The 20,151-nt window shown below is 40.1% G+C and overlaps 2 protein-coding genes across 20 annotated transcripts in view; one reads left to right on the top strand and one right to left on the bottom strand.

The window, feature by feature from the left end:
• PCM1 (pericentriolar material 1) overlaps nucleotides 1-11,662 on the bottom strand; it is a 91,038-nt gene extending 79,376 nt beyond the window's left edge. For 7 of the 19 annotated variants that reach the window (XM_070364076.1, XM_070364080.1, XM_070364083.1 and 4 more), the window contains exons 1-2: nucleotides 11,275-11,662; nucleotides 9,299-9,369 (exon numbers count right to left, since the gene is read on the bottom strand). The gene's annotated coding sequence lies outside the window, so the exon portion shown is untranslated. The remainder of the gene's footprint in view (nucleotides 1-9,298; nucleotides 9,370-11,274) is intronic. The other 12 variants (XM_070364079.1, XM_070364086.1, XM_070364085.1 and 9 more) reach the window with 3 other exon arrangements.
• Nucleotides 11,663-11,813: 151 nt separating this feature from the next.
• Nucleotides 11,814-20,151, top strand: part of FGL1 (fibrinogen like 1) — a 53,127-nt gene continuing 44,789 nt past the window's right edge. The window contains exon 1 of the mRNA XM_070364216.1: nucleotides 11,814-12,260. The gene's annotated coding sequence lies outside the window, so the exon portion shown is untranslated. The remainder of the gene's footprint in view (nucleotides 12,261-20,151) is intronic.

The following is a 20,151-nucleotide window of genomic DNA, read 5'->3' as shown; positions in this document are numbered from 1 at the left end:
TGCCAAGTGCTAATGCTAAACATTTTATGTTTATCATTTAACCTTTGCAATAATTGAGTGGTAAGTCAAGTCGTCACTCAGTCATGTCTAACTCTTGCGACCCCATGAACTGCAGCCCGCAAGGTTCCTCTGTCCACAGGATTCTCCACATGGGACAATTTGCTAACAATGTTGAAAAAAGTTTATTTAAAGCTTTAACAGACTTCCTAAACTAGGATTCATCATCTTAAACACAAAACACAGAAAAATTATTTCAGTGACTATTTTCTCAATTCTCCCAAGGATGGTACATACCCAGTACCATTCCAGACACACAGAAGAATTAATTCATAGTAAACAACAGATGCCTTACAGTGTTAGAGCTTAATTCCCCTCAGATGAAAAAGACTGCCTTACACCATAAACCAAGATACTATCCAGTAGATTAAAAATAGATGAATAAGATTAAAGAGTCAAATAAAAGACAAGAAAAAAGAACGAGCTTTAAAAATAGAGATTTTTACCAATTTGGAATGTGGAAATAAAAAGGAATATGTTCAACCAATTTTACTCACACACAAGTGAATCCTATGTATACTGAGAATAAATAGTAAATGACAAGCTGGGAAAAAAATCTGAAAGAAATATGAAGTATATAATTAGTATCTTTACTATATTAAAAAATGCTTGCATGAAAGCAGTTGTTGGTTACAGGGTAGGAATATGATTTTTGCTCTTTACCTTATATATTTCCCGCAATATTTTACAACATTTTTTATACCAGAAATATATTTAAGAACTTTGCAAAATAACTGATACTCATAAAGAGGTATGTCCAGTGAACTGACTCATTTAAATGAAACATTTTACAACTACCTTTTTCTAAGATGCACTGATGTAATTTGTAATATTAAAGAATAGGAGCTCAAAAAAATACATAAGCAATAGAGGTGAAAACAATACCTAACATTACAAAAAGCAATTTATCTTAAAGTGGAGATTAGAAGAGAAATTGCTATAATATTTAAGTAAAAACTCTTACCAATTTTTTGGTAAAATACAGTATGTTGCATTTTCTATCAGTAGAGTAATAATAAAGTAAGTTTACTTTAAGATAAATTAAAAATATATTCAAAGAGATGTTTTATACTCATTTATTATAATGAATTCCTCCTAAAATGAGCTTTTCCTAAGGATCTAGTGATAAGCTAAGGACTTTGAACGCAGGTTTCTAAAACAACTTAAAACATATATTAAAATTAGTCTGGAGAAAATAGGTCAACTATTTCTTAAAAATCATTTTTAAAGACCATTTACTAAATAAAAGTCTACAAAGTTTATAAACAACTTTGTCTAGTTGTGATTGACGTAAGATGATATTGAGTATTTATAACTCAGTACTAATGATACCAAATGGTTGAGAAGGCATACTCCTACAGAAGTAAAATTATCAGCATGAAGCTAATGAAGTGAAAACAAAGGCAAGTCATTTCTTTCTTATGTCAACCTCTTTAACCTCTTCAAAGTCACCTTTAAAACTACTGATATCTACCCTCTAAATTTTATTCTGTAAACACATTAATATAATGTATAGTTTTTGATTATATTATGCTTCAGCAATATTTGAACCGTGAACTTCCTGATGTTCAAGCTGGTTTTAGAAAAGGCAGAGGAACCAGAGATCAAATTGCCAACATCCACTGGATCATGGAAAAAGAAAGAGTTCCAGAAAAACATCTATTTCTGCTTTATTGACTATGCCAAAGCCTTTGACTGTGTGGATCACAATAAACTGTGGAAAATTCTGAAAGAGATGGGAATACCAGAACACCTGATCTGCCTCTTGAGAAATTTGTATGCAGGTCAGGAAGCAACAGTTAGAACTGGACATGGAACAACAGACTGGTTCCAAATAGGAAAAGGAGTACGTCAAGGCTGTATATTGTCACCCTGCTTATTTAACTTATATGCAGAGTACATCATGATAAATGCTGGACTGGAAGAAACACAAGCTGGAATCAAGATTGCCGGGAGAAATATCAATAACCTCAGATATGCAGCTGATACCACCCTTATGGCAGAAAGTGAAGAGGAACTAAAAAGCCTCTTGATGAAAGTGAAAGTGGAGAGTGAAAAAGTTGGCTTAAAGCTCAACATTCAGAAAACAAAGATTATGGCATCCGGTCCCATCACTTCACGGGAAATAGATGGGGAAACAGTGTCAGACTTTATTTTTCTGGGCTCCAAAATCACTACAGATGGTGACTGCAGCCATGAAATTAAAAGACGCTTACTCCTTGGAAGGAAAGTTATGACCAACCTAGATAGCATATTCAAAAGCAGAGACATTACTTTGCCAACAAAGGTTCGTCTAGTCAAGGCTATGGTTTTTCCTGTGGTCATGTATGGATGTGAGAGTTGGACTGTGAAGAAGGCTGAGCGCAGAAGAATTGATGCTTTTGAACTGTGGTGTTGGAGAAGACTCTTGAGAGTCCCTTGGACTGCAAGGAGATCCAACCAGTCCATTCTGAAGGAGATCAGCCCTGGGATTTCTTTGGAAGGAATGATGTTAAAGCTGAAGCTCCAGTACTTTGGCCACCTGATGCGAAGAGTTGACTCATTGGAAAAGACTCTGATGCTGGGAGGGATTGGGGGCAGGAGGACAAGGGGACGACAGAGGATGAGATGGCTGGATGGCATCACTGACTCGATGGACGTGAGTCTGAGTGAACTCTGGGAGTTGGTGATGGACAGGGAGGCCTGGCGTGCTGCGATTCATGGGGTTGCAAAGAGTCGGACACGACTGAGCGACTAATTTGATCTGATCTGATCTCTGATTTGTATAGAAAGACTTTTAATAATCAAAACACTAGGTATGCAAGAGAAGAGGACCAATGCAAGGAAGATTTTGATGGCGGAATCAATATGGCTTCAATAATCCAACTTCAATAATCCAACTTCAATAACCCAACTTCAATAATGAAGTTGGAGATGAGGCAGGGAGAAAGGAGTTAACGGGTGACCCCTGGGTTTCTAGCTTGAAAACAGGATATATGATGATACATTCAAAGTAATTTGAAAAGAAACACATTTCTGTTAATGAAACAAAAGGATGAGCTCAGTTTTAGAGACGTTTGAGATATCTATTCCATGCCCAATTAAATTTGTCCAGTGGGCAAACAGCCATCTCTCAGCAGTGAAATCTAGCCTACAGAGATGTGCGAATCATCAATAAGAGAATGAAAAGTGGAACAGAAGGCTCATGGAGAAGATAAAGAGTAAGAGAAGACTAAACCTTGAAGGACATAGATATTTAAAAAAGAAAGGAAAAGAACACTCAGAAGGTACAGAAAGACAGGAGGGAAACCAAAACTAGAAGAATGTGCTAGCAAGAGGGAGAAGTGTGTAAAGAAGGAGGGTATGATAAGAATGCCAAGTATTACTTTATCATATACACAAACTAGTGAGAAGTGTACATCTGGATTCAGCAACAAGGTTACTGGCAACCTTGTTGCCAGTAAAAATCAATTCCGTAACTGAAATGCATTTATTGATGGTGAAGAGCAAAAACTAAAGGAAGTCATTAGGTGATTTTTTTCAAAAAACCATTCTGTGATGCAAAGCAGCCAGAGAAGGTCAGGTAGAAAGATTCCTTAAAATGGAGGCATCTTACATATGGTAATGCACACGTTTCAATGCTACTCTCTCATATCATCCCACCCTCTCCTTTCCCCCACTGTATCCAAAAGTCGGTGTTTCCTGTGCTGCTGCTGCTAATTCACCTCAGTCGTGTCTGACTCTGTGCGACCCCATAGACGGCAGCCCACCAGGCGCCCCCGTCCCTAGGATTCTCTAGGCAAGAACACTGGAGTGGGTTTGCCATTTCCTTCTCCAATGCATGAACGTGAAAAGTCAAAGTGAAGTCACTCAGTTGTGTCCGATTCTTAGCAACTTTGCTGCCCTGCAAATAGGATCATCAGTATTATCTTTCTAGATTCCATATATACACATAAATATATGATATTTGTCTTTCTCTTTTTGACTTACTTCACTCTGTATAATAGACTCTAGGTTTCTCCACCTCAGTATAACTGACTCAAATGCATTCTGTATGACGCAGGGAACCCAAAGTTGGTGCTCTGTGACAGCCTAGAGGGGTGGGAGGGGACATATGTATACCAATGGCTGATTCATACTGATGTATGGCAGAAACCAACACAATATTGTAATTATCTTCCAATTAAAAATAAAATTTAAAAAAATATTAATAAAACTGATAAATATATATCTAACCAGGGGGCAAAGAGGGAGGTATCTTGAGTACATTTAAAATTTGTCAGGATAGCGCTCACAGAGGGAGACAAAGATGCAAACTGTGTGTGGTCTCTGAAAAACTGGGAAGGACTGGGATCTAGGGCTTAAGAAACATGATTAGCATTAGATAGGCAAAAGAATATCTCTTTCACTGAAATGAAAGCAAGAAAGGATAGAATTGGATACAGGCTAGTTAGCAGAACTGGTGGTAGGAAGCGGAAAGAGTCTGTTAATTACCATGAAGTAAAACCGACTGCTCGTTAAATATGTGAGGGTAAGATGACAGTGTCTGAGAGGCTGGGGAAGAGTGACGGAGAGTGAATAAGCAGCACTCAGGACTCAGATTAGAGCAGAGAACATTCACTGTTAGCACTAATGTAACACTAATCTGCAGTTTCCATTTTTTTCCAGAAGTGCTCATCAGCCTTGATATAAAGCAGTGGATTCCACTGAATCCGTCCAAGGTTGGGATTTTGCCAGGCAGGTTTAATAGAAAAACAATGAGATGGAAAAGTTGAAGCCACTGGAAAATAATTAGCACAAGTGATGGATGATCGTGTGTGAAGCAGAATGGAGATAAAATTCTTTTACTTCAAACAAGCACTTTCATCCACCCTATGACCTACTAAAGTAAGTTGAAAGTATTATTTATAAGTTTCATTTTGCTATTTTTGACAGTCTTATTTGGTTTCCTCATCTTACAAGGATATGAAATGCAAAAATACCATGGCAATTTACAAGGTACTTTCAGTGACTGATCTTTCTGAAGAAAATCCTGTTGTAGGAGTCTTACTGTAAGTATTACAGATATCTAAGTAGAATATCACAGTATTAATTACCATGAAAATACCCAAGACTGATTAAAGTTACCTTTGAAATAAAAATACAAACAAATTAATCAAGAAAAGAAAAAATTATTTTTCCTAAAATCTTTAAAATTCAGATATTATTTCTCAAATGATATTAAATGACTCATAAGTGTCTTTGGAAATATCTTACATCTCAACTGACAGTTGTAAACCAAGGTTTTAGAAATTCTCATCAAAATAAAGGATTTTCCTATTTGCTCAGGGGTAAAGAATTCACCTGCCAACGCAAGAGACGCAGATTTGATCCCTGGGTTGGGATGATTCCCTGGAGGAGGGCATGGCAACCCACTCCAATATCCTTGCCTGGAGAATCCCATGGATAGAGGAGCCTGGCAGGCTATAATCCATGGGGTAGAAAAGAGTCAGATGCAACTAAGCACATCCAAATAAAATATTATAGACAGTATATATATATATATATATTTTTTTTTTTTTATTTTGCTTAGAGTCACAAAATAACCAGAGCTGGTATCTTATATTATCTGCACAAGTTTTCTGAAGGTTGAATTAGCTGGGCTATTTCTTTTACTAATTATATAAGGAAATATCCAGTATACTCTTTTGAAAGCCTTAACATAGTGCACAACTACACTAAGCACATTCAATGGAAACTGAGAAGAAAACGTGTAAGTTTCTGGCATTATGTGTTGTTTAGTTTCATTTGAGGAATTTCTCAATTTCTTCTCTATACCTAAAAACCATACAGATCTTTTGCATAGTTCTTTGAGTTTGACACTTACTAAAAATTTCAGTAATTTTTTTTAGAACTTAAGGTATCTCTTTATAATTACCCTCTTTAAAAAAAAAACAAAAGCTCTTTAGGTATTGGGGGAAAGAGGATGAATAGACTGCCATACAACACTCAATTGGAATCAACAAAAATTTGATTAGACCTCACCATGTACCAAGTACTGTACTGGGTCTATCTTACGATACAGTTACTCTGTGTAGAATGTTTCCACACCAAGAAAATTTAATATATCCTCGCTCTCTATAAAAGCAAATGAGAACCCTGAGGTCAACTAAATTCAGGTTGTTAAAACCTCTCTCTACAGCTTATATTTGAAATCTGTCACTTCCTTGTCATTGATACCTCCCTAGGCAAATCTATACATCCTGCTATAACCAATCCCAATCTTCAATGCCATTCCATCCCATACTCTCTACTGATAACAGCTCTTCCTGTGATTCCTTTCCACTGGACCATTACAAACTCACTCCCTATTATACATCCTCGATCTATTCCCAAACATTCCTTCTACTTCTTTGGCTTCAATAAAATCCTAAACCACTCTGAAAGCACTATTTCCTTAGAAATCCTTTCTAGAAGATGTTACTCTTCCTAGTCTCTCAGATTCATGGGGAAAGAATATCATTTACAGACTATTCTTATTTAACAATGCTTAGCCTTCCTCTTTTGAACAAGTTAACCATCAAAAACACCACTCTCCCTATCTTGGGTACGATTTCCTACTGTTCACCCCAAGACCGTCTTACATTTTTAACTGGCTTGTGGTTTTCACTCTCCACGTCACTCTTTGCTTTCATGACCTGAACATCTGTAATGATTTTTTTCTAAGACTCTGACCTCAGTTACAACATTCATCTCATCTGCTCTATTCTATTTCTACTCTGGACAGATAATTTGTTCGACATCCTAAACTTCTGAAATACCTCTTTTTGAACCTAAGTCCTTGCATCCTGCTTTGTCTCACCTGCTCATTCCTGCTGAACTTACCCCTTGGCCCTGCTCAATACCTCTTGTCCCTTGATCATTTCCCTTTCTAAGAATCCATTCGCTTCTTACTGTCTTACTTAACCCATGAATGCTACTTCCAAAAATGCCTTGATAGCATCCTTGGCCTCCTCATCAATTTGCCCATTTCATCAACTCAATTCTGCATAAACCTCATTTCTCATTCTTTCTGTTGGTACTCTCAAAACTGTCAAATAGTTAGAAAATGGCACTGACTGTGTCCACTACTAAGGTATACTACACATTGACACTTTCAAAATATAGGTTTACTCCTTGAGCTAAGGCACTTTATCTGTTTTGCTCACTGCTCTATCTCTAGTACTTTGCAGCCATGAAGTCACACATTGCATGCACTCAGTTAAATGTGTAAGATGAATGTACTGCTATGTTATCATGTTACCCTTTTCTGGCTTCTTAATAAATTCCCTAGTGTGATTACTCTGAACACTCTATGTTTTCCAAATCTCATACACATTTACCTCTTTTCCAACAAATGGCCAAATCTCCTATTGAGAAAACCAAGATCTTTTAAAGCAAGTTTAACTCAACTGCTTTGTATTTTTATTCTATTTTACCCATCTTTGCTAAAGTGTTAAAAGGAAAATTATTTGTGACTGATTTTACAACTTTTTATTTTACCAAATACTCCAGTGTTAAAGGCTCTGAAACACAGATTCATATCTGACATTTCCTCTGAGTTCTATTTTTCTTGTCTTATTCTATTATAGTCTTTCAACTAACAGAAAAAGATACCAAGAAGTACAATTAAGATATAAATCAATGGCCAATCTATATTCTTATGATAACCTATTGCATAAGTGTGTTGAAGATTTGTCTGCTTTGCTAGAAAGCAAGGATATATTCATCTTATTTTGAGAATTAGGCTGTCTTTAAAATTTTAACAGGAGAACTAAATTTTCTGAAATCTTTAAAAGAGAGTAATTATGGAATCAAGATTGCCGGGAGAAATATCAATAACCTCAGATATGCAGATGACACCACCCTTATGGCAGAAAGTGAAGAGGAACTCAAAAGCCTCTTGATGAAAGTGAAAGTGGAGAGTGAAAAAGTTGGCTTAAAGCTCAACATTCAGAAAACGAAGATCATGGCATCCGGTCCCATCACTTCATGGGAAATAGATGGAGAAATAGTAGAAACAGTGTCAGACTTTATTTTTCTGGGCTCCAGAATCACTACAGATGGTGACTGCAGCCATGAAATTAAAAGACGCTTACTCCTTGGAAGGAAAGTTATGACCAACCTAGATAGCATATTCAAAAGCAGAGACATTACTTTGCCAACAAAGGTCCATCTAGACAAGGCTATGGTCTTTCCAGTGGTCATGTATGGATGTGAGAGTTGGACTATAAAGAAAGTTAAGCACTGAAGAATTGATGCTTTTGAACTGTGGTGTTGGAGAAGACTCTTGAGAGTCCCTTGGACTGCAAGGAGATCCAACCAGTCCATTCTGAAGGAGATCAGCCCTGGGATTTCTTTGGAAGGAATGATGTTAAAGCTGAAACTCCAGTACTTTGGCCACCTGATGCGAAGAGTTGACTCATTGGAAAAGACTCTGATGCTGGGAGGGATTGGGGGCAGGAGGACAAGGGGACGACAGAGGATGAGATGGCTGGATGGCATCACTGACTCAATGGACGTGAGTCTGAGTGAACTCCGGGAGTTGGTGATGGACAGGGAGGCCGGACACGACTGAGCGACTGATCTGATCTGATTGCTAAAATGGTTCTAACAAAAATTTCTTCTAATCCTTATCCTCTAGTCATTTAATTTCTAAATTGTCCTTAACAAACAATTTCTTAACTTTCCCTCAGTGAACTTACATTGACTTCTTCCTGCTGGTCAGAGAGTATCTTTACGTAACCAGCATTTGAGAATGCCCTGTGTATAGAAACTAAAGTTTAAAGTAAGTTTAGACAACTGCAACTAACAAACTTCAATCAACAGTATACATAATAAGCTCAAAAAGTAGAGGAGCTTGTGAATAAAAAAAAAAACAGCCAATTAATAGAAAAGTTGTACCAGATGACTTAAATGAATTGGGAACAAGAGGCTATCCAAATAGTTGCTACAGGAAACATTCAAACTCAAATGAGCAGATGAAGAAACTGTGAAGACAAAGACATTTTAAAAAGTATTACATAAACTATTGTAGCATTTAATAATTACGAATGACATGGCTCTTTTCAAACAAAAGTATGAAGACAGACCAAAGTGGCACAGTAAAAAGCAGGCCAAACAGGGCAGCAAACCGAGGCCGTTCGTTTACTACAGGCACTGGTACTTTATAACCGTATCCAGCATCAAGTCTTCTTCAAATAGGATACAAAAGCCAATAACATATACAGTGATGTCAAATTACCTGTTTAAAATCTAGTTTTCGTAGCTCAGAAACAGCTCCCTTCCTGCTTCACACTTCAAAGCTGTTGTGTGCTTATGATTTAAAAAAAAGAAAAAAAAATCATTTTAGCCCATTTCACTGTGGTGTACAGAATATCAAATAGTATTTATAACCTGAAGTGTGCTCAGAAAATCAACAGAAAAGGAAAAATCCAATTAATCAATATTTTAAATTCAACGTCAACGTACTTTAATCCTTTAGGAAAACAAGGCGATAAACAGGTTTAAATCCTCCAAACCTGTTAAGAGCCTACCAAACAGCACTGTGATACCTTAATATCTACTTAGAATACAATGAACTACTAAGTCGTTTCAGTCGTGTCCGACTCTGTGCGACCCCACAGACGGCAGCCCACCAGGCTCCCCCATCCCTGGTTATTCTCCAGGCAAGAACACTGGAGTGGGCTGCCATTTCCTTCTGCAATGCACGAAAGTGAAAAGTGGAAGTAAAGTCGCTCAGTCGTGTCCGACTCTTAGCGACCCCATGGACTACAGCCCACCAGGCTCCTCCGCCCATGGGATTTTCCAGGCAAGAGTACTGGAGTGGGGTGCCATTGCCTTCCCCGAATACAATGAAATTATAATGTAAAAACACTATAATGCAATCATCACATAGATTTCTCCATGAAAGTTAAAATCCACGCAAAAGATTACTCTTTCAGATTGACCAAGTCATTAACTTCCTGTCACGCAAAACTATTCCAGAACTTTGCATCCCCGTTGATGAGAACATCTTTTTCTTTATTTAAAAGCTAGCTACTTCATTAAAAAATAACCCTGTCACTACAGAAACCAAGGTTTACATTTCAGTTCAAACACTCATAATTATAATGGTTTCTAGCGGCTCTATCTGGGAAGGTGTTAGGGAAAGAAAGAAGCAGGTGCACCCGAAGCTTTACACCACCTCCCACTCCAGTAACCAGAGAAATAGCACAAGGCGGAGTCTGGAAGGCAGTTATGGGGCGGGGGTGGAAGGGGCGCCCAGAAACCCCGCTTCTTCCAGCGTCAAAACACGATCCGTCACCCGTAGAGCCCCCGCCACAGACCTCGAATTGGTCCAAAAAAACAAAAAAATTTTTTCAGATAGGATGAGCTCTAGAGGAATGAGACGCGGGGCTTAAAAGTTTGGAGGCCCCGCCTCCCCAGCGGGGCCTACGACCTAATCCCCAAACACTCGTTTCTGCAGAGCAAGCAACGTTCCTCGAATCCATTTGGCATTTATTATTTCCCCACCGGGGGCCCATCCAAACTGGACCTGCAATAAGGGATGGCGAAGGGGCGCCGAGGGAGGGCGGAAGGAAGCGCGGTGAAATTAGCATTCGCCTCTCCAGTAGGAACCCCAAAGTCAGGAACGCCTCCCCCGGCCCTTCAGCTCTAAAAACGCCCGGGACGGCGTTAAGTCCTGCTGCTCACGGCCCAACCCCAAAGTCGCACCGCTCCTAACCCGCTCTTCTCCACTCCAAATTCTGGAGCTCGAGAGCCCCACGGAACAGAATTTGGGGGGTAGGGTAGAAGAGGCGCAGATTATGGCCCACTAAGGCCCCTTGCTATGGAAAACAAGACCCCCCCCCACCTCCGCCCGCCAACCAAATCGTAGCCCCCACTCCGCTTCCTCCACTCGCGAAGGGCATTCCTGGAGCGCCCGAGTCCCCAGGGCGGCCTCCTCCCCGGGGTCAGCAAGAGGGGCGGGGAGGCAACCAGGGGGTCCTGCAGTTGCCGACGCGTCCCTAGATGCTCACCCCGAGATTAGCATCGCTCGGTCTGGGGAAAGGGGCAATCGGCCCGCCCAGGGGACGGGAAGCAAGCAGCAAGGAGCCCCAGCAGAGGCGTGGGCCCGAGGCCAGGCTCTCCAGGGTCAAGTGTCCCAGGGCCGTTGCTCTCCCGCCCCGGCGCCGCGCTGCCCTCGGTTGCCAAGGGCTGGGAACGCGCAGGCATTACCTGTAAACGAAGCAGCCGCTCCTGCCAAAAGCGGAGTAGCGGTCAGCGCCCCCACGACCCGCCACCGGCAGCGGGCCGCCCTTAGAGACCGCAGCAGGGAGAAGCCCCAAGTTCCTTGGCTGCTTAGGGCCCAATGGCCGCCTCGTCTACCTCAGCTCCTCAGCGCCAACCGCCGCAGCCACCGCCATCTTAGGATCTCATTGTGGTGGGAGAAGAGGGGCGGGGGGACTGCAGAGGGGGCAACGCGCCGGGAGACATGCGCCGTCTCCTCGGCAACGGCCGCGCGGGGGCGAAACTCGCCCGGGCGGGAGCCGCAGTGCGATCCGCGCGCTAGACCGGAGTCATGTGACCCGCTGGAGTCGGTGGTGTCACCTCTCGCTCCGGAGCCCGGTGTCGAGTCCACAAACGAACCACCAGAAACTACATATCCCAGAATGCCAGCTGGCTCTCGGGTTACACGCTCCCGCTCGTTCGCCACGAGGGATGTGACTACGAATCCCAGCATGCTGTGCGCTTCCGGCTCCTCCACAAGGAAGGCGAGGCCTCTGAGGAAATGGTTGGAGACCTACTTTGGCAGATGGAAAACGAGAGGAGGCGCGATCTCGTTTTCCTTGGGGCGGGGGGTAGGCGGGATGGGTGCCAGCCCCTGAAAGTGCCGGAAGAAGAAGAGAGACCAGAAACTGGGGTCTCTCTCCACCCATATGTGGGTCGGGAAAGGATGGAACCAAAAGGACCTTTACAATATGGGCCTAATTTTATACGCCTGAGGAGATAAACCCACGCAAGTTTAATAGTCGAAATCGTCCAGCTGGTCAGTGGGAGCATCATCAGTCAGTAATTAATACCAGCTTGAATTCATGCCCTGCTGGTCTTAGAAGAGCCGGATGATTTTCATCAAAATTGAATCTCAAGAAATGTTATCTGAAACCATAGTCTCTGAATTCCCTGTGTATGTACTCTCTTCTCTCATCAGCGACACTGTTAAGGTTAGTAATACATTGACAGGTTCTCTCGTAAACCCCCCAAATGCGGTAAAGTGATAGTTAAGGTCTTCGGTGTGGCTAACTGAAAGCTTTAAACACAGCTCAATTTTTCTTGAGTGCGAGAGCATTTTATTTTTCGACAGTTTGCAGTTGCGGGATAGTTTTGTTTTAAGCAAAATAAAGGTAGGAGGAATGAAGAATACGCATCTGAGTTCCAAGAACAAATTGTTCTTAGTCACCAATAAAAACTGTTAGCAAAACCGATTAGTAGAACTGCATGTCAATACATAATTCAGATAAATAAAGCTCTTCCTGCTACTGTAATTTGCAACTGAATGTAGGTTCAGTTTCAGTGCAGTGATCTTTGACACTTCGTCATACATTTTTAAGTACATTATTTAGATAACAAAAACTTAGTCCCTGCCCTTTGAGAGGTATTTTATTGAATGATGAAGAAATAAGGTATGATGTAAATAAATTCTTTTTTATAAGATAACAAAGTGCTGTGGGAACTCACACCACCGATGGGATAATGGATTAGATTACTCTAGCCCATTAAGACCTTGGGCAAGTTAACCTTTCTGAGCTTCAGTTGCCCCATCCGTGAAAGGAGGGACAAGAGCTAGTAACGTTGCCTACCTTGAAAGGCTCCCTCGGCGCCCCGCTCCGCCCCCCCGCCCCCCCCGCTTAAAGTAATGTTAATTCTGTAACGGACACCGGTTCCAGCATTTCATCTGTTGTAATTTTTTTAATTCTCACAACTGTCATGAAGATAACTCGTTCTGCATCAGTTCCATTTTACTAATGAGAGGTTAAATAAATCGTCAGAGTTCTGAGGGCTCCAAGTGGGAGAGCCCAGGTTTAAACTGAGGTCTAGTGACCCCTTAAAAGAATTTTTTAATTAAGAAAATGCATGGGGAAAAAAAATAAGCCATCATCATCACTATTTTGTTTTATGCCTATAATAACATATATGCATAAAACAAAATGGTGATAGAAGCTACTGGCATTGAAACAATTCAAATGGATTCAAAAGCACTACTGAAATCATTGTGGTCATTATTTTATTTTTAAATTTTTTTAAATTTATGAACCCTAAAAAAATGTTAATGTTCTTATGTCTGGTGGTGGGAGGAGCCTGATAAATGTTTATATTACAATGGGGGCCTCAAAATAAGTATGGGCAGTGGACAGAGGAAAGAACCCAAAAATGATGAAATTGTCCCCAATTTCTAAAAACTTCACATCTAATTTAGAAAACAACGATGCAAATAAACCAGTTTAGCATCGGTAGTGTTAGTGTATGAATATGGCAAATAAAGATACAGTAAGTGCTTTAGGAATGCAGAGAAAAAGTATGTTCTATTAAATGCTTACGTGCTCAGCCATTCAGTCGTGTCTGACACTGTGACCCTCTGGGCCCGTGGTAGCCCACCAGGCTCCTCTGTCCGTGGGATTTTCCAGGCAAGAATACTGGTGTGGGTTGCCATTTCCTCATCCAAGGGATCTTCTGGGCCCAGGGATTGAACTCACATCTCTTGCATCTCCTACCTTGGAAAACAGATACTTTATCACTGGGAAGCTCTGTTGAATTAAGTATGTTACATTGCCTCAAAGATGGTGATAGTTCTATGATATCTCTGTAGGGTGAAATTAGGGGCAACACCCTTGTGGAAATGTAAATAAGGAATGAGCGGCCTCTAAGAGATACAGGTTGAAACTACATCTCAGCTTTCCATGTTTAAGAAAAACTTAACGTATATTAAAGATGGGTGTGAAGGCCTAAATGGAAGAATGATGTTCAAGGAAAAAAGAGCTATAAGTTAGATAGTATGTCCAAAATAAGCAATAGATAATGCAGAAGACAGACAGGGTCAAATAGAGAATTCATGTGGTGGGGAATGGGGAAACAGGAGAAGAAAGCAAAATGGATGAACAGGTTAGGGCCAAACTGTAAAAAATAATCTTAAATGTTGATCTGAAAGGTTGGGCTTTGTTCAATAGATAGTGTGGAACCAAATGAGGGTTTGGAAGAGGCAATGATATAAATGAAGTAGTCATTTTAAGACTTTAATCTAGTGGCAATGTTTAGAACTGACTAGGGAGAGGACAGAGGAGAGACAAAGAATGGGTGGTAACTGGCATGAAATAATTAAAGCCTGGTCTAAGGTGGTGGCAGAATGAATCAAGTCAAGGGCTTGGAATCTGATGGTTAATTAAATCAGTTGTCATGCTGTGTAAAATATTAAAATGTGTTATTGAGATTTAGTATGACACTGACCAGGGGGCACTTAAAATATAATGTTTTGTGCTATATTGTTTATCTCTTTAATGTATTCTGTAAGTTCTTTATCCACAGATAGATTTTAAGTGTGGCTTGAGAAGAAAGCCTGCCTTTTATGCTTCTTTGTATCCCAAATGCCTTGTGAAGTTCATTTGTTCTGATGTTCATTAATTTTGATGTTCATTGAAGACAGTTTTTGCAGTACTTAGTTATAACCTGCAGGTGGCAATAGAACTTAAAGGAAAACCCTTCAGAGACCACTGTTTAGTGCAGTTCAGTCGCTCAGTTGTGTCTGACTCATTGCGACCCTGTGAACCGCAGCACTCCAGGCCTCCCTGTCCATCACCAACTCTCGGAGTCCACCCAAACCCATGTCCATTGAGTCGGCGATGCCATCCAACCATCTCATCCTCTCTCCTCTTCCCCTCCTGCCCTCAATCTTTCCCAGCATCAGGGTCTTTTCAAATGAGTCAGCTCTTCGCATCAGGTGGCCAAAGTATATTACTATTATAACTGAATTTAAGATTGTTTTTATGTGATTTTTTGTATATCCAAGAAAATTATTAAGTACAACAAGAAAAGAAATACTGAATAACCCACTTACTAACATAAAATGTAGAATATAATCTGTATATTTAAGGATTCCTTAGCATTCCACCAAGCTTGTTCCTCTTCTTTGCAGACATAAATACTATCTTGAATGACATTGGTGTTATAATTCCTTCATTTTCCTTGTGTAACTATATTTATATATCCCTAAATAGTATATTTTTTAGTTTTGTTTTCAACCTTTATATGCATGATATCATGCTGATTATTTTCTTACTTGACTTGTTTATTGACTCATTGTTAACATTTCTGAGATTCATCCATGTCGATGGGTAGAAACATAAGATCTATTAAGAGCAGAATGTAAAATTAATTTTTGAATAGTTCTCCAATTGAGTATAACTGATTTGTCTTTACTATTTATCTTAGCTTTGTGAGTAAGATAGCTTTTTGATAAAAAAAGAGAGAGATTGATCATGTCACACAGGATACTAGTTGGAGACCTCTGGCCTAGTTTTTTCACCTTTTGGTTAAATCTGAGCATTTTACTGCTCTGCCTTAAGTAAGCCCAGAGTTTCTTAATCTTGACATGATTGACATTCAGGGCTGGATGTTCTTTGCTGTGGGGGGCTGTCCTATGCATGGCAGGACCCCTGGCCTCTTCCCATGAGATGCCTGTAGCACCCTGTCTCCCCAGCTGTGACAGTCAAAAATGTCTCCTGACATAGCTAAATACCCTCCAGAGTCAGGGTGGGGTAGGGGGGTGAGGGCAAAATCACTCCCAGTTGAGAAGCACTGTCTAGTGTTTGCAATGAGAAACCACTGTGTTAATTATAATTTTTATGTACTTCTTTTGCTCAAAAAACCTGAATGAAATAATTATATTAATTATCTATAATTAATATAATTAAATCAATTAATTACTATATAATTATATCACATAATTATACCAAATCCACATGCATAAGTAATGTTTCAAGGCTCTTCTTACCATCCTCTGTTTCCCCCATATCTAATTACCATGACATCTCTCATTACTGTTTAGCTCAGACTTTTTATTACTAGATTCCAAAATATCTAATCACCCCTTCCAATGTATAATAATAACATTTACATCAGTCCAAACTGTTCTTTCCTTCCTAACCAATTTATGGTCCTTTTCTTTCAAAATTCACTCATTCAATATATGTAATCCTGTGATTCCAACAATCCCATACATATTTGCATGGCTTTCCAACTGTAGAGGTATAATTACTATACCCTTCTTCATCTATGTTGCTTGTATATATTCTTGGGAGTCTGTATGTTTTTACCCTCCTTCTCTATTCACTGTAAACCTGATCAGAGCTGCAGTCATGCACTCCTGTGTACAATGCTTGCTTCCCAGGAAAAAATCAAGTTAGAGGGATTTTTTTTAAGGGCTCAGAGGTTAAAGCATCTGCCTGCAATGGGGGAGACCTGGGTTCAATCCCTTGGTCGGGAAGATCCCCTGGAGAAGGAAATGGCAACCCACTCCAGTATTCTTGCCTGGAGAATCCCATGGACAGAGAAGCCTGGTGGGCTACAGTCCACAGGGTTGCAGAGAGTCGGACATGACTGAGTGACTTAACTTTCACTTTCTGGTGATCCAGTGGTTAGGAGTCTGCACTGCCACTGCAAGGATGTGGGTTCAATCCCTAGTCCAGAACTAAGATCCCACATGCCGAGTAGCATGGCCAAAAAAGGGGTGGGGGGAAGAGAGGGAAACTGAAGCACAGAGAAGTTAAGTCATTTGCCCAAGGTCACGCAGGATGTTTGTATGCATCCTCCATGCTCTTGACCAAAAAATGAAAAATTAAAAAGATTCTGAGTAGCAATAAAAAACTGGAAAGAAAATAATCTATATTTTTTATGAGCTTCCCACCAACCCTACAACAGGAAAGTAGTAAATATAACTAGATGTAGGTTGTTAATAATTAAATCATGTAATTAAGTGGTAATTATGGAAAGTGAAAAGTGAAAGTGTTAGTCACTCAGTGGTTTCTGACTCTTTGCAACCCCTTGGACTGTAGCCCACCAGCCTCCTCTATCCATGGAATTCGCCAGGCAAGAATAGTGGAGTGGGGTGCCCTTCCTTTCTCCAGGGAATCTTCCCAACCCAGGGATCGAACCCAGGTCTCCCACACTGCAGGCAGATTGTTTACCATTTGAGCTACCTAGAAAGCCCCTTATGGAAATACAGGCTAATAGAGATTTTGTGCCTTAATTCATATGAAAAATATTAGAAAGTTATGAAAAGTAATCTTCAGCTTTTACTTTTAAAAACCTGTCATTAAAATTAAAATTATATGAAATAACTCAACAATTGCCATGGGTATAAAGGAGTAATCTGGAGTAACTCAGTAAAAGATGAACTCTGGGTGCTTTTTTCTCCAATAAATAAGGAGATTGTAGGTGACAACTAGATTGGTATATGCATGAAACTAAGGGTGGGGTAATGTATCCAACATGATTGGGGTTACATTGAGTCATTTTCCATTCACTCCATTATGTAGGGAGACCCCATCTGTATTTGCTGTGATTTCTGCTCTTTTACCATAAAAATACTTCGCATAACGCATTCCTCCTTCATAAGAAAGACTCTATCTAAGGTCAGGGAGAATTGTCAAAACCTGTGAACTCAGATTAATCAGGTAAGAGAAGTCAGAATGTTTTTTCTTTAGCAGAAGAGTACAAAATTTCCAAAGTTAAAAACTGGAAGATATTGAATGATGGACAGTCCAGTCTAGAGAAGGAAAAAAATAAAACCCTGCCAGTAAGAGCAACAGAATGATGTAGGGCAGGGGTTGACAAGCTTTTTCTGTGAAAGGCTAGATATGAAATATTTTTGGTACTGTGGACCATACAGTCCCCCTACTTAATAATTGTGCAGTGAAAGCAGTCTGTGTTCCAACATAACAATATTTTGGAAATATATTGTTTTTATATAAAATATTTTTAAAAACCACTAAAATTTAAATTTTATATAATTTTCACAAGTCACGAAATATTAATCATCACCTAATTTTTTTCCAACCACTTAAAAATATTAAAATAGGCAGTGGGCCCAATTTAACCCAGGTGTCATAGTTTGCTGACCCCTGATATAGAGTACTGAACTTTTAAAGTTTTTAGATAATTAATGATAGATCAAAGGAGAAGTTAGCAACAGAAAAAAAAGTACAGTTTCACTACTTTGCAGGGTGATCATTTTGCGAGGAATCTTTTGAACTAATGAAGAAAGGGAGAATATCAAGCAAATGCAACTGAACAGTATTTGTAGGTGTTAGTTTGTTTCATTTTCTTATGTATTTTCTTTTCCCCCATTCGGGTTAGTTATAGGTATGCATTGCCTCCATGATGGGTTGTCACACTCAGAGACAGAAAATTTTCAGGAAAAAAAAAAAAAAATTAAGGTCAGAGCAGTTTCTATCCCTTAGAATTTGTGGAAAGAGGAAGAACGGATGGGAAGTCAAAAGAGTTAGATGCTGTCCCTTGCATCTCTGAAAAGGAAGGGGAGGAAGGTTTAGCAGCAGTCTGTGTGGACTGATGGCTGAGGAGAACTCAGAGGGGCCGGTATCTGCAACAGGAATAGCTGGTTCTCATTGGCCAATGCAGACCTCACCTACCAGAAGCCCCAGAAATCAGTGCAAGTGAGACTGGGTTTCTTCAAGCCCGTAGAATATTGTCTTGAAATCCAATTGGAAAAATAAGAATTACAGTTATCTTTCTCATGTAAGTTTGTGGCATAAGAAATATACCCACTTTACTTACACAGTTCAGATGTCAGCTACCTAACTGATCCCAAGCCCTCAAGGCTGCTGGGGTAACCACATTGCAGTCACAGAAACACCAGGAAACCTAATCTCATTTGCCAACATATTCTGGAATCCTTGGAGCTTATGTTTTTCTTTATTTTTTGCTTCTGCTGAATTCCCAAGTCTAGCCTCTTTTGGCTATTCTTTTTCTTCATCCCACATCATTCCCAAGGCAAACATGGCCTCTTCCTCTTTATTTTCTCAAAATACCACGGACACAAGGCACCTTTGTCTGGTAGTTTTTCACTGAAGAAAAGCTAGCAGTGCAAGGGGGTGAAGAGAAAGAGGACTTCGTTGTGCTTCAGCAAACATCTTAAAAATGGATATCAGCACCCCTTTCTGTAGAGATCTTTGGCCATAGCTGGAATTCCTCACTGGCTGCCACTCATGAACTTTGTCATCTTGATGAATTCTTCACATTCTACTCCCCATTCTTATCTCACTCACTCCTCACTTTTCACCCTCTTCCTCTTGGGTTCCCCATGAAACCTACAAATTCTTCAGCAATTCCTTGTTATCAGAACAGTGTTTTTCCCTTGGTCTTGCTTCTAGCCTGTCCCAGCTAGACCTACCATTAAAATAAACAATGTTCTTCTTCTGCAACAAGAATTAATGTGACCCATTTCCTCAGCATGAAGTTCTAAGAAAGTTGTGTCTTCTTTGAATGCTGAAATTATCTGCATAAGACTTAACTATCCTGATGAGCAGAGACTGTAAGAAGAAACATGTCCCTCTACTTCCATCTGGTCAAGGCTATGGTTTTTCCAGTGGTCATGTATGGATGTGAGAGTTATAGTATGGACTATAACGAAAGCTGAACAATGAAGAATTGATGCTTTTGAACTGTGATGTTGGAGAAGACTCTTGAGAGTCCCTTGGACTGCAAGGAGATTCAACCAGTCCATCCTAAAGGAAATCAGTCCTGAATATTCATAGGAAGGACTGATGTTGAAGCTGAAACTCCAATACTTTGGCCACCGGATGCGAAGAACTGACTCATTTGAAAAGACCCTGATGCTGGGAAAGATTGAAGATGAGAGGAGAAGGGGATGATAGAGGATGAGATGGTTGGATGGCATCAACGACTCAATGGACATGAGTTTGAGTAAAGTCAGGAGTTGGTGATGGACAGGGAGGCCTGGTGTGCTGCAGTCCATGAGGTCGCAAAGAGTTGGACATGACTGAGCGACTGAACTGAACTGAACTGAACCACTTCCCTGACATT

The sequence above is a fragment of the Bos mutus genome, chromosome 27, assembly GCF_027580195.1.
Source record: "Bos mutus isolate GX-2022 chromosome 27, NWIPB_WYAK_1.1, whole genome shotgun sequence".
NCBI lineage: Eukaryota > Metazoa > Chordata > Mammalia > Artiodactyla > Bovidae > Bos > Bos mutus.
Note: the sequence above shows the minus strand (reverse complement) of the source record. Positions and strands in the feature narration are given on the sequence as shown.